Raw genomic sequence first — 12,537 nt, forward strand, 5'->3', positions numbered from 1 at the left:
CATAATACAATGCTATTTATTGATATAAATGCATCGTTCAAAGCACTAATAACGGTATGATATTTATTGCAATATCCTTGACACTTTTTTCGGAACATTATAATAAAAATCCCTAGTACATAAATTCCATGAAAAGTACATACACATGTGATGTCATCAGTGATTTCATCAATGACATTTGCGATGTCATCTTTGATGTCCTGGGTGTTAGTCTTAGCAGTGCATGGTGTTGGCGCGAGTTATTTTTCATAGCTTACCATAACTTGCTATTTTCAGGGGTCTTTCGGCTGTACTTAGAACCATAACGTCCTTTAAACAAACTTTTTTTAATATCACGCAAACAATATACAAACATGGCGTGCAAAAACCAACTTCTACAGATGGCTTTACACAGAATATTGCAAAGTAAGAATTTATGCTTGTTCACAGTGAAGGTCAGCTGCTTCCTTTTTTTTCTCGGGCCCCGGAGAGGCTCACGAAGCAGACTATAAGGTTGTATTGTGTTTTGACCTTGACAGACAGAGATTGTGATGAAAGACTTCTCTTGAAGGAGTGTTGCTAAAACGTAAGAGAAGATAAAGATGAAATTTCTGAAACGAAACCACTTTTACATATTATATCACTATGCAAAAGATCGTTGGCACACGTGGAGTCGTATTTTGGGACTGCACCACTCGTAGACAATGGAAATTTCAATTTTACTGTAAGTAACCCTTTAGATTACTTTATACCAAATATAATTACAATAGCGTAGCATTAAAGACCGCTGAAGTTGAACTTGTTCGTTGAAAGTGGCATAATGTTTTCTACCGCGCACTATCACCGCCGAATTGATCCCCTGTCGTTTGGAGGGCTCTGAAAAAGGCAGAGGACACAGAGTGGGTTAATATAAATAATTTAACCGGTCTGAAGTGGAAAAAATGAACAAAAGGCTCCCACTAATCCCCTCTCAACCCTGGCCTAGAGGATCACGGCCCAGACACCCGCCACGAGAGGAGTTTCCCCATCTCCCAGATGACCAAATACCCTGGTACAAGAACATACGGATGTGCCCACCCGCCTGCCCACCAGCCTGTCCTGCACATGCCGACACCTGCGGCATGGATGAACTCGACTAAACCATCCAGCACCAAATCAACACATCGTTAGAGATGCCATGACGACCTAGCTAACGGTCAGCACACTCGTGCAAACATACACACCGGACACTCCCACACCAATCCACTCGAAAAACATACTCAGTGCTATGACGTAGGCGACGGACACACCCACGGACGTGCATCTTTATTACTTTCCACATAGGCTTTTCAAATGCAGAAACGCAAGACGCATAATGAACTCATCTAAAAAGGCTTGCTCACACTTCTTCTAAAACCATGTAGCATAATGAGAAATATAACGAAGACACGATACTCGGGATAGAGCAATATGATACCATAACCTAAAGCGCTCTGCATCAAATGGTTCCACCTATGCACCAGGCCCAAGTAGGCCGCAAGCAAAAGCTTCCATGAACATTAAATGAGCAAGAGTTCCGTTGCTGACCCTGCAGAATGAGCCCAATAAAAGCAGACAGTCAAGGGCACAACGTTGCAAACTCTCATACCGCAAGCCGACGCCAAGTTCACACCTGCAAGATAAGCCAGGCACACAGTGAGAAATGCAATATCAATTGTGCAGAATTCTGCCTCAACCACGGTCCCACCTCACGTGACCAAGCCGAACTTGATAGGGTGCCAAGCCCAGGAGGAAGAAGGCTTCATAATTTAGTGTTGGCAATGAAATGAATGGTAGCTGGACGAGTGCGAGAGCAGTCCGCTACGTTACGGAAGAGAGGGGGGCGGAGCACGAAAACATCACGTGCGGCCGCTCATAGACACTGATTGGCCTAGGTCGCGACCACGTGTAAGGGTGTGTGTGTGCGGTTTCCTACGATTTGGCAATTATTGATCAATGAGTAGATGAGGATCCCTATTGTTCGAGCAGGAAACTCGATAGATAGATGACGTTTCCCTGTAGGCGGTAGCTAGCTAGTTGCCCAATACGGAAGATAATTGGCTGGTTAAGCCCTCCTGTCGAGGGGCGTATCACACGCGAGGCGACGCAGTGTGCGCAGTCCGATTATATTATTGATTACCTTGTTCCAGGAGTGACAGGAAGACAGCTGTGGGGTTAACGGGGGTAGATTGCAAGTGTATTTTGGACTTAAAGAATATATGAAGAACTTACCAGTAGTCTGAAGAGATCGGTGACGTCACCAGCAGGGCTTACATAGGACATCTCGAGAACCAGGCATCTTTTATTTTTGAGTGGCGGGGAGGAGAGCTGTGTTAAGGGCGTGGAAACGGAGGTATATGGTAATGAGTTGATCGGGGGAAGGCGAAAGGAGGTACGTGGCTGCGCACGGAGAACGCCGGCCACGGCAAGTGCAGAAGAGGGAGGAGGAGCAAGTGAAAGTAGGACGGCGGTATAAGAACGTCACAAGGGGCACGCAGCCGCAGGGGGCTACGTGCGCCTCGGCCGCAGGGGGCCGTAAGGGTGTTGTATAAAGGAAGAAACGAAAGAAAAGAATATACAAATGTAAATACTATATTTTACTAATTTTTCCTTAGCGGACTATCGCAAGTCCCCAAACTTACGGGGCCAGGTAAAGCTACAAGGCTGTATATTGTAAACTGCTAGTGAGATAACCGCTACCAAATAGGGGAAGGGTAACAAGTGGAGCGCTACTATGTCATACAGGACTGGATCAGGGGGGTGGGGGAACACCCTCACTACCCCGCTGCAACACATATGTAAAACACTATCACCCCATAGGGAGAAATTGATCAAGTACAGCATAGAATGGACACAGGGGACGGACAACAAAATGACGACACCATGGCCGCCTAATGGTAGCTTCAATCCATATACCCAACACTCACTATTAAACCAACTGCACAATACATACAAGGGGAAGAAGTTGACGCACCACGTGGAGGTGTTCAACTTATGGAGGATGTTTCAAGGGTCCCGACCAGGACCAAACGGAATGTTCATTGTAGGGGAAAAAACGGGAGATAAGGAGATTAAGGAGGAGGGAGAGAATGGGGAAAAGGAGAGTGAAGGCACACAGAACACGGGGAAAGGACAAGAGGGAGGAGAAAAGAGTGACAACTCAACCGAAAATGAAATAAAAAAGGAACAGAGCGACGATATACCTCTAGCGAAGGTAGTGAAAACAGAGGGAGGGGGGTTGTATCCTTTAAGAGAACTAGGAGAAATAGCAAGAGAACAATTAAGGGCGGCTGAGGGGTACTCGAACCCGGCATACAGCCCGCCTCCATATACAGCTACAGGTGGCCACACGGTAGGGGAGCGGACTAGTACAACGGGATCAGCCCATAGGAAGATTCTAGTAGGGGAGGGGAGGACTGAAGAAGAGCAGACTACGGACGTAGGAAATGATGAGTGGGTAGCTGCGCAGATACTATTAAAATTACGAGGTTCATTAACAGGAGAAGAGAAGGAGGTGGTAAGGAAAATGGACGAGGATAATGCCAGGGAGAGTGAAATGGAAGGGGAAGAGGGGAAAGGAAAGGGGGAAGAGCTGTTAAGACAAAAGGAAGAGACCTTGGAGAACGATTAGCAGAATTAAGGGATGAACAGAATGCACTGATCAAGCAGCTCGAGAGGGGGGAAAGAGAGAGAGCACGGGAAAGGAAAGAAGGTAAGAATGTGGTGGGAAAAATGGGAGAACGAACTGAGGAGCAGAGGAAAGAAGCCGAAAGGTTAAAGGCAGCAGCAGAAAGGATATCAAGAGCAGTACTGCGTGACAGGAAAAAAGAGGAAGAGGAGAAAGAAAAAGAAATGGCAATATGGAAGAAGAGATTACTGTCAGAAACGACAAGGAAATACGAAGAAGGGAGGATGATAGAGAGTATATTAGAAAGGGAGAGGGAGAGATGGGAAAGGAAGAAAGAAGATGAAAAGATATTGGAAAAAATGAGTTGTGAAGTAATGGAAGAATTAAAAAAGAAAAGAGAGGAAATTGGTAGAGGAATAGCGGAGAGAAACGAAGGGGAAAGAAAAGATAGGAGGGGGGAGAGTGAAGTAAGGAGGCATGTGTATAGAGGCACAGAAGTAGCAACAACATCGGCACAAAGGGGAGCGATTAGTAAAGAAGAAAAGGGAGGAACGGACCTAATAGACTTAAGAACAGTAACGATTGGGGGGAAAAAGATAGTTTGGGGGTTGCCATTTATGAATGACTTTTGTAGTGAGGAAGAAGAAGGAATAGAGAAGGAAGGAAGAAATAGTGAAAGGGAAAGCCTAGATAAACTATAAACCACCCGGACAAATAGAGACTCACCATGGATCTGCAGGAGAAAGGAAGAACTGCAGAGAAGTGAGGAGGAGGAGCATGGAATGGCGGAAGGGCAGACACGTGAAGCCACGCCGTCACCGTCCCGTCACACATGCTCCACCACCTCACGCCCATTGCGTGCAACATGCCCATCTAAACTAGCGCCCTTCACAAGCAAACTGACACCCTATGCAGGAAGGCTTAGAGACCTCCCTGGACGCAGGCAGGGAGAACAAATACACACGCCCACAATAAATAAAGGAAATGATGAAAGAAGGGGAAGTGGTGGAGGAGAAAGAGTAAAGACCAGGAGAAATATGGACGAAACTGACGATGTAGATGAGACGGAAGAAGAGGAGGGGTGTGAGGACTCGATTTTGTGGAACCCAGGGGGTAAAACGGGACACAACTTAATGCCTCTTCTAGAGAGGGGAGGAGTTAGACCACAATACGTCCCTTGGAAGCATGCAGACAAGGAAAATATAAAATGCAGACTCCCATCATTAAGTGGAGGTGCGGGTAAATGGATATATCAAATGGAAATACAAACCGCAGGACAGAAGTTTGCAGTGGGAGATGTATGGGGCCTTCTCATATCAATATTAGGTGATGCTGCGGATGACATCTGGAAGAGAGCGGGCTTCCCCGGGGTAACAATAACCAACACATCTCACGATGGGGCACCATTCGCAAACTGCAGACATGCATTATGGCAGGCATTGAGGGTACAGTATCCGGACACATCAGACATAGGAGCAATTACCTTGCGCAAGATGCGTGAGAACAAAGATCCTGTTGATTATATCCAGGAAATTAAAGAGAAGTGGCGTATGGAAACTAGAGAACAATGGGACAAAACACCAGCAATATTCTATCATATACTAGTACAGGGGCTCCCAGAAGCAGTCCAGAAACAACTGAAGGCAATAGTGGGGATGGAAGCAAAAGCATGGCCAGAAATACAACTGACTATAGTACATCATTGCAGGACATGGCAAGAAAAAATGAAAAAAAAGGAAGAGGATAGGAAAACGGAAGAGGCTAAACTAGTACAGAAGAAACTCACTAAATACACGATGGAAGGCGCACTAATAACTACACTTGCCACAATAACTCAAAGCCCCACACAAGTAGTGGCTGCACAAGACCCCTCCCAAATACAATCATCGCAGACTGTAACACAACAGATGCCGCCACTCCAACAATACACAACTAACATGGGAGGAGGATACTCAACGCCAGGAGCTGGGTATTATAATTACAACTGGGGAAGGGGAGGAATAATGAGAGGGAGAGGATACGGATTTAACACACAACAACAGGTGGGGGGACTTAGAAATTCCTACCCCACCTGGCACCCAGTATACCAGGACAACACAGGAAGCTTTCCATGGCAGAACAGGGAACCACTGGTGTGTTGGATTTGTGGATTGGTAGGCCACATGTCACGTACGTGTAGAGTGAGACCAGGCACACCATTGTGGAGTGAACAGGGACAACAAGAGCTCACACAGGAACAGCAGGGCATCCAGCAACAGCAGACATTGAAACAGGAAAATGGACAGCAACAACTAGTAACACAACAACAGCCACGGACATATCCACCGCCCCAACAACAGGTAGCGATTACACAACAAGCACAGCAAGTACAGCCACCTGCGCAAGTACAAGACCTTAACATAACCTCAACCAATACCCAACTACAGCAAACACAACTGGGTAGGGTGACAGTCCTGGGACACAACCCTTACACGGGAAGTGGTCAATCGTTATACCCCCAATAGGACAGCCCACAGACGACCTTGGTGTGTCCCATCCTGTCGGTAACACCTAATAGTGCGGTGGAACCACGCATAGAGGTAACGATAGGTGACAAAAAATTATCATTCCTTGTTGACACCGGGGCGACCCGGTCTTGTATAAGGGAAGGTAAATTTAAGATGTCAGGTGAAGCCATGAACACCCAAGGATTCTCTGGGGCTAGGGGGTTGGTTCCCTTTACTGATAACATTCCCTTATCTATAGGGGATTATGACATGTCAGTCCCACTTTTATATTCTAGGGCCTCACCAGTAAAAATAATGGGGAGAGACATAATGAGCAGGTTGAATATGACGATCTCCTTTACGGAGGACGGAATAATTTGCTCCACTCCAGGAATTAACATGCTCACTGCGCGACAGATTATGCAGGCATACTGTGGACAGACAGTGATTAGGGCTGAGCCAGTAGATGGTGAACTGTTCCAGTACGGGATGGACATGGCATTTGCATGGATGCCAGGGATAGAGGGAAATATCTGGAGGAGGCCAGCAGCCTACTTGTTTAGACCAGAAACGCCAGCCAACGAACCAGAAGGAAAGGTGATTTCAGTGGACATAGAGAGCATTAGAGCAACCGCTGATTACATTGCAGTGCATGCCCAAGACAGAGAAGGAAGAGCGTGGAGGTCAGTGATAGCACTAGCAGAGGGATGTAGACTCACCCAGGTGTCAGATGAGGAGCTCTTCTCAGGAGAAAAGGAAGAAAGCGAAATGGTATTTATGATGAGTGTGGAAATATGGCTAAGGGTGACGTACAAACAAGTGGCACAGAAAATTGCAATGGCACTTGAGGCACCCACGTCCACCCCAGTTCCCTTTTTTGAGGAGGACATGGCAAAAGTACCCACATCATTATGGACTACTAGCCCCTATGACGTGGGGTGCATAAAAAGCATAGGGTGGGTAAGAATAACATTGAAAAAGGGTGCAATACTCCCCAGAGTAAAACAGTACCCACTATCAAAAGAGGCAGATGAGGGCATATATGAAACAATAACGGCCCTTATAAATAATGGCATATTGGTCCCGTCAGAAACTCCATGCAACACAGCTGTATACCCAGTGCGCAAGGCTAAAGGTGGATCTTGGCGCTTCATACAGGACCTCAGGCCTTTAAACAACATAGTGGAAGCAGAACACCCCATAGCAGCAAACCCGGCCACAATATTGTGCGGAATTCCAGCAGAGGCATCACGGTTTACAGTGATCGACCTTAAAAATGCCTTTTTCTCAATACCACTGCACCCAGACTCACAAGATCTGACAAGCTTCACTTACAGAAACACAAAGTGGAAACACACCAGATTGCCACAAGGGTACTGCGAGTCACCCTCAATATTCAACAGAGTAATACAGATGGATTTGGGTAACATTGAAGTAGAAAGCACAGTGTTACAGTATGTTGACGACATAATAATTTGTAGCACAAACGAAAAAAGATGCAGAGAGGACTCATTAAAGATGCTGACAATATTGGCTGAAAAAGGTTACAAGGTAGACAAGGAAAAGTTACAATACTGTCAGGAACAAGTACTGTACATTGGACAGCTCATATCCCAATATGGAAGACAGATTGCACCACAAAGAGCACAGGCAATTTTAAAAACGCCATTGCCACAAACAGTGAAAGAATTACAGCAGTTCCTGGGCCTGTGCAACTACTGCAGAGCATGGGTATTTGATTACAGCTCATACATAGGACCCCTACTTGAGGGGTTAAAAGAAGCTAACAAAGGGGAGAAAAAGTTGGGGTGGACAATGGAAATGAAAGAGGCTTTTGATGAACTGAAAGATGCAATAACAGCCGCTCCGGTACTGGCCACCCCAGATTATGAACGACAATTTTTTATATTTTCACATTGCGACTCAACAGTAATGAAAGCAGTGTTGGCTCAAAAAACAAGCATGGGCTACAAACCAGTAGCGTTTTACAGCGGCCACTTGGATCCTGTGATGCTAGGTCATTTCCCTTGCGAACAAGGTCTCGCCGCAGCTGCCTTTGCGGTAGAGAAAGCATCAGCAATCACCATGGGGTGCCCAACCACACTATTTGTGGAACATGCACTATTTGCAATATTGAACAAGCCTAAGTCCACACTAACAACGCAGAGGGCGTCAGGTTATGAGATAATATTATCTAGAGCTGAACTATCAATTGTTAGATGCAGCACGGTCAACCCTGCAAGGTTTATAGCAGAAGCAATTGAGGAAGGAGACTATGCACACGATTGTAGAAAGACTACTGAAATGTATTCATACACTAGAAGGGTTGAAGAGAATGCACTAGATGGAGGTGATCTCTTGTTTATTGATGGGTCATCCACAATTGACCAAAGTGACGGGATTAGGAGAACTGGGGCAGCAGTGGTAAAAATGACGGAGGTACAGGTGTGTGTGGCGGTGAAATGCGTACAATTACCACAGCATTACTCTGCCCAAGCAGCGGAATTAGTAGCACTGATCTTGGCGTTGAAGGAAAGCTTTGACAAATGAGTGACCATATATTCCGACAGTGCATATGTCACATCCACTGTCCACTCAGGGTTGTCTAAGTGGAGGAGAAGAGGGTTTAGGAGAGCTGACGGCACCCCAGTGCAACATGCCCTCTTATTAGCTGAACTAATTGAAGTAATAAACAACCCCCAAGAATTAGCCTTGGTCAAATGCACCGCACACACTAATGGAGAAGATCATATTTCAAAAGGGAATGCAGCAGCAGACGCACACGTGAAGTATGCTGCATATTTTGGCGAGCTATGGAACCCCCCAGAGTCAGAGAGAGGGAGAGGGAGGGGAATAGCTAAGGAGATGTTAATAAGAGAAGGGTACACCCATCTCCCAGCCACACAGATAATGGAGCTACAAGCGGCTGCACCAATGGCAGAAAAAGAAATATGGGTAAAAAGAGGATGTACAATGTCGCCAACTGACGCACTATGGCGCCAGGGTAGCACTGGAAAGATGGCAATGCCACTGGCACTATTGAACATCGCCCTGAGCCAACTACACCACCCAGCCCACACAGGCAAGGAAGTCATCGCAGCACGAATTAGGGAAGATTGGTTCTGCCCCGAGTTAAATTCCCATGTGTCAAATTTTGTCAGCAATTGTCTCACATGTCAGCAGTTCACGGCCGGTCACACGCTGAAGGTGATAAAAGGTACTATACCCCGGCCAGAGGGACCCTTCCGACACATCCATATTGACTATGTTGATATGATCAACGTATGTCAAGGAAATAGGTATATGATTGTAGTTGTGTGCCCATTCTCGAGGTGGATCGAGGCAGGGCCCTGCTCACACCCAGATGCATTCCAAGCAGCTAAATTCCTAGTGAGGGAGGTCTTCCCCAGGTGGGGAGTGTGCGAAATACTGCGGTCAGACAATGGGCCGCATTTCGCCAATGAAATGTTCCAGCATATCACATCCTTACTGAACATCAAGCATAAATTTGCATGTGCATATCACCCGCAGGCCAACGGTATATGTGAACGCCTGAATGGCCTATTAAAAGAGGCAATTGCAAAAATACAGCAAACAACAAAGAAGAGTTGGCTGTATTGCCTTCCGCTAGCCCTATTTGAGCTAAGGAATAGACCAGGCTCCGACCACCACCTCACCCCTCACGAGGTGGTGACCGGACGCCAAATGCGCCTTCCTCTGACGCCAACATCAAGAGCATTCACCGACCATGAGAGTACTGCAAATGTCCTTGGTGATGAAATGTACCAATATGTGTCTTCTTTGATTACTAGTGTAGTGTTTGTGTCTCAACAGCTCGAGCGCACGCGGGGCGGGTCTAAGAGTGATCAACAAGAAGACGCGGATGAAGAATTGGAAAAGGGAAAACTGTGCAAAATTGCCAAAGGTGACCATGTACTACTCCGCAATTTCAACAGAAAGTGGAACAGCCCACGCTTCACTGGCCCCCACCTGGTAGAGGAAGTATCAACGAGAGCAGTAAAGCTACAGGACAAACGTGCTTGGAATCACCTACACGACGTAAAGATCTGCAAACTCCAGACCCGCCCTAGCGTCACCGACAGGGCCATTGGAAGAACAGCAACAACGTCGCCAACGGAGGAAGGGACTTCTATCGCAACTAACGGCCAAAGTGTCCCCATACCCTGCCACCCCCCTGATTCCCCAAAGACAACTACTGAAACAGGGAGGGGTAATCACCATACCGCCCACCCCATGGTCACACGATCAAAGAGTAAATAAACCTCTACCAGTTGAGCCCCAAACCATCTGCCCATTGACCCCCTACCCACTGCAATAATAACCCAACTGAAGGACATTGTTTTACACATACACATGTAGACACTTGAATGTTCTCTTTTTTTTTCTCTCGCACATGCAGGTACGGTGTATTATTGTACTGCTAAGAAAACAGATAACTAACAAAGTTCACTGCCCAGGAGTAGATGATACCCTCAGACAATAACTACCCTGAAGAATTATCGCACCAATTTGTCTATTACATAAAAAGGCCAAAGCACCTGAAAAGGAGGAGGGTATGTGCCTACTACACAGCACTCCTCTTGGCCATAGAACAATCAATGCCCCACCTCCAACCATACTTGCCTGTCCTAAGAGATAGATCGCTTAGATTGGCGTGGGAACAGCTCTTCGCCTGGGCACTGAACGACTACTTGATAGGGAGAGCTTGAAAACAACAAATAACACTAATAACAAGCATATTGAGAATTTTCAGGCGGGCAACTTTAACGTCGCAAGAATTAGCTGCCGGACTGCAGCAAGGTAAGAGCAAAATGCCGGTGAGACTAGCCTCTGTAATAAAGATGATAGGGATTTTGATGATCACCGGGTTTGTGGCTGCCTCTGTATGGCGGAACAGTTATGCTATCAATATTTTTGCTGTACCCAAACCTAACATACCCCCACCCCCAGCTGCAACAGGTGTTACGTCAGGTGGTACTAGCAAAATTCCACACAAGGGAAATAGAGTTAAACGCAGCACATACTCAGAGAATAAAGATATTGACAACTACATACAAAATTCAGCACACGTCTCTAACAACATTTGGTACCAACACATGACTCAAATAGGTAAACAAACAACAGAAGACAGCTGCTACGTCTGCTCATTGATCCCATACGCCATGAGTGCTTCCCGAACTTTCGTTGCCACGGAAATAGATGAAAAAACAGCATAGTGTATAATATACCTGGCACTGTTCCAAACAAAAGGGAGATTTCAAGGGAACACGGTGCACCTGGTATGGAAATCACGAGACACATACCCGTACGAAAATAACTTCCTTAAGAGTTATTTGAGCTACCACAAGGCCAGTTTACATGCCGAAGCATTCATATACATAACAAGTGGCCCTGAAAAAGGAGAAACAAAGAAAGTTACACTACAGTACCTACCATGTGATTGGTACGCCACTGAAGCTCCTGGTAAACAAGGATGTTGGGAAAGACCACTGATAATAATAACAGGTGTACCTGGGTGACAAATGGGACACAGGAGTGGTTGGCAGCAACATGATAACGAGAGAAGATACTACAACTATTGCTGAGCACAACAACAGATGTTGGATGACTTGGGTCAAGTACGTACCCATGCTAACGTGGATAGAGAAGGATGAAGACCCAATAACAATACTGCCGATGACTGCACCTAAGGTATGCTACCAACACAAAGGAGAAGTGGACGTAGGATACAACACCAACTGTGCAAGCGTGACAGAGCTACCTGAGGGGGGAGCAGGAACAGCAGTAGTAATGGACCATTACTGGGCCTGTGGAGACAAGGCATACCACACACTGCCCCCTCTGTGGAATGGTGTATGCACAATAGTACACGTTACTGTACCATCACTAGTGGTGCCCCAGAATCATGTGAATGTGGCGAACTTCCCCAAAATGGATGAAGGAAACAAAAGGAAGAAGAGATCTGCACAGCTTCAGAAAGGGCCAGAGAACCGAAACAACGGCAACAACACTGTCCTGAACAGAAGGAAAAGACAAGGAGAACCTCTGACAGGAAATGACCTGTGGGGAAGGTCGGAAACAGCACTCACTTCAATTCCGCCAGAACACAGACTATTCAGCAGAGCAGCAATGTTCTTCTCCTCAATAATACATCCTGGACTACAGGCCTACGCAAACGCAAAATGGCTCCAGATAACTAGATGGGAACTAATGATGACAATTAACTCTACAGTAAATGGATTCAACGCAATAAAAGAGGAATTGCGAGCAGTGAGGATGGTAGCACTACAGAACAGATATGTACTGGACCTCCTCACAGCAATGGAAGGAGGAGTTTGCGCAAAGATAGGACAATCATGCTGCACATTCATTCCTGCTAACGATGCTGACAATGGTACACTGACA

The sequence above is a fragment of the Ambystoma mexicanum genome, chromosome 6p, assembly GCF_040938575.1.
Source record: "Ambystoma mexicanum isolate Mex_15411 chromosome 6p, UKY_AmexF1_1, whole genome shotgun sequence".
Taxonomy (NCBI): domain Eukaryota; kingdom Metazoa; phylum Chordata; class Amphibia; order Caudata; family Ambystomatidae; genus Ambystoma; species Ambystoma mexicanum.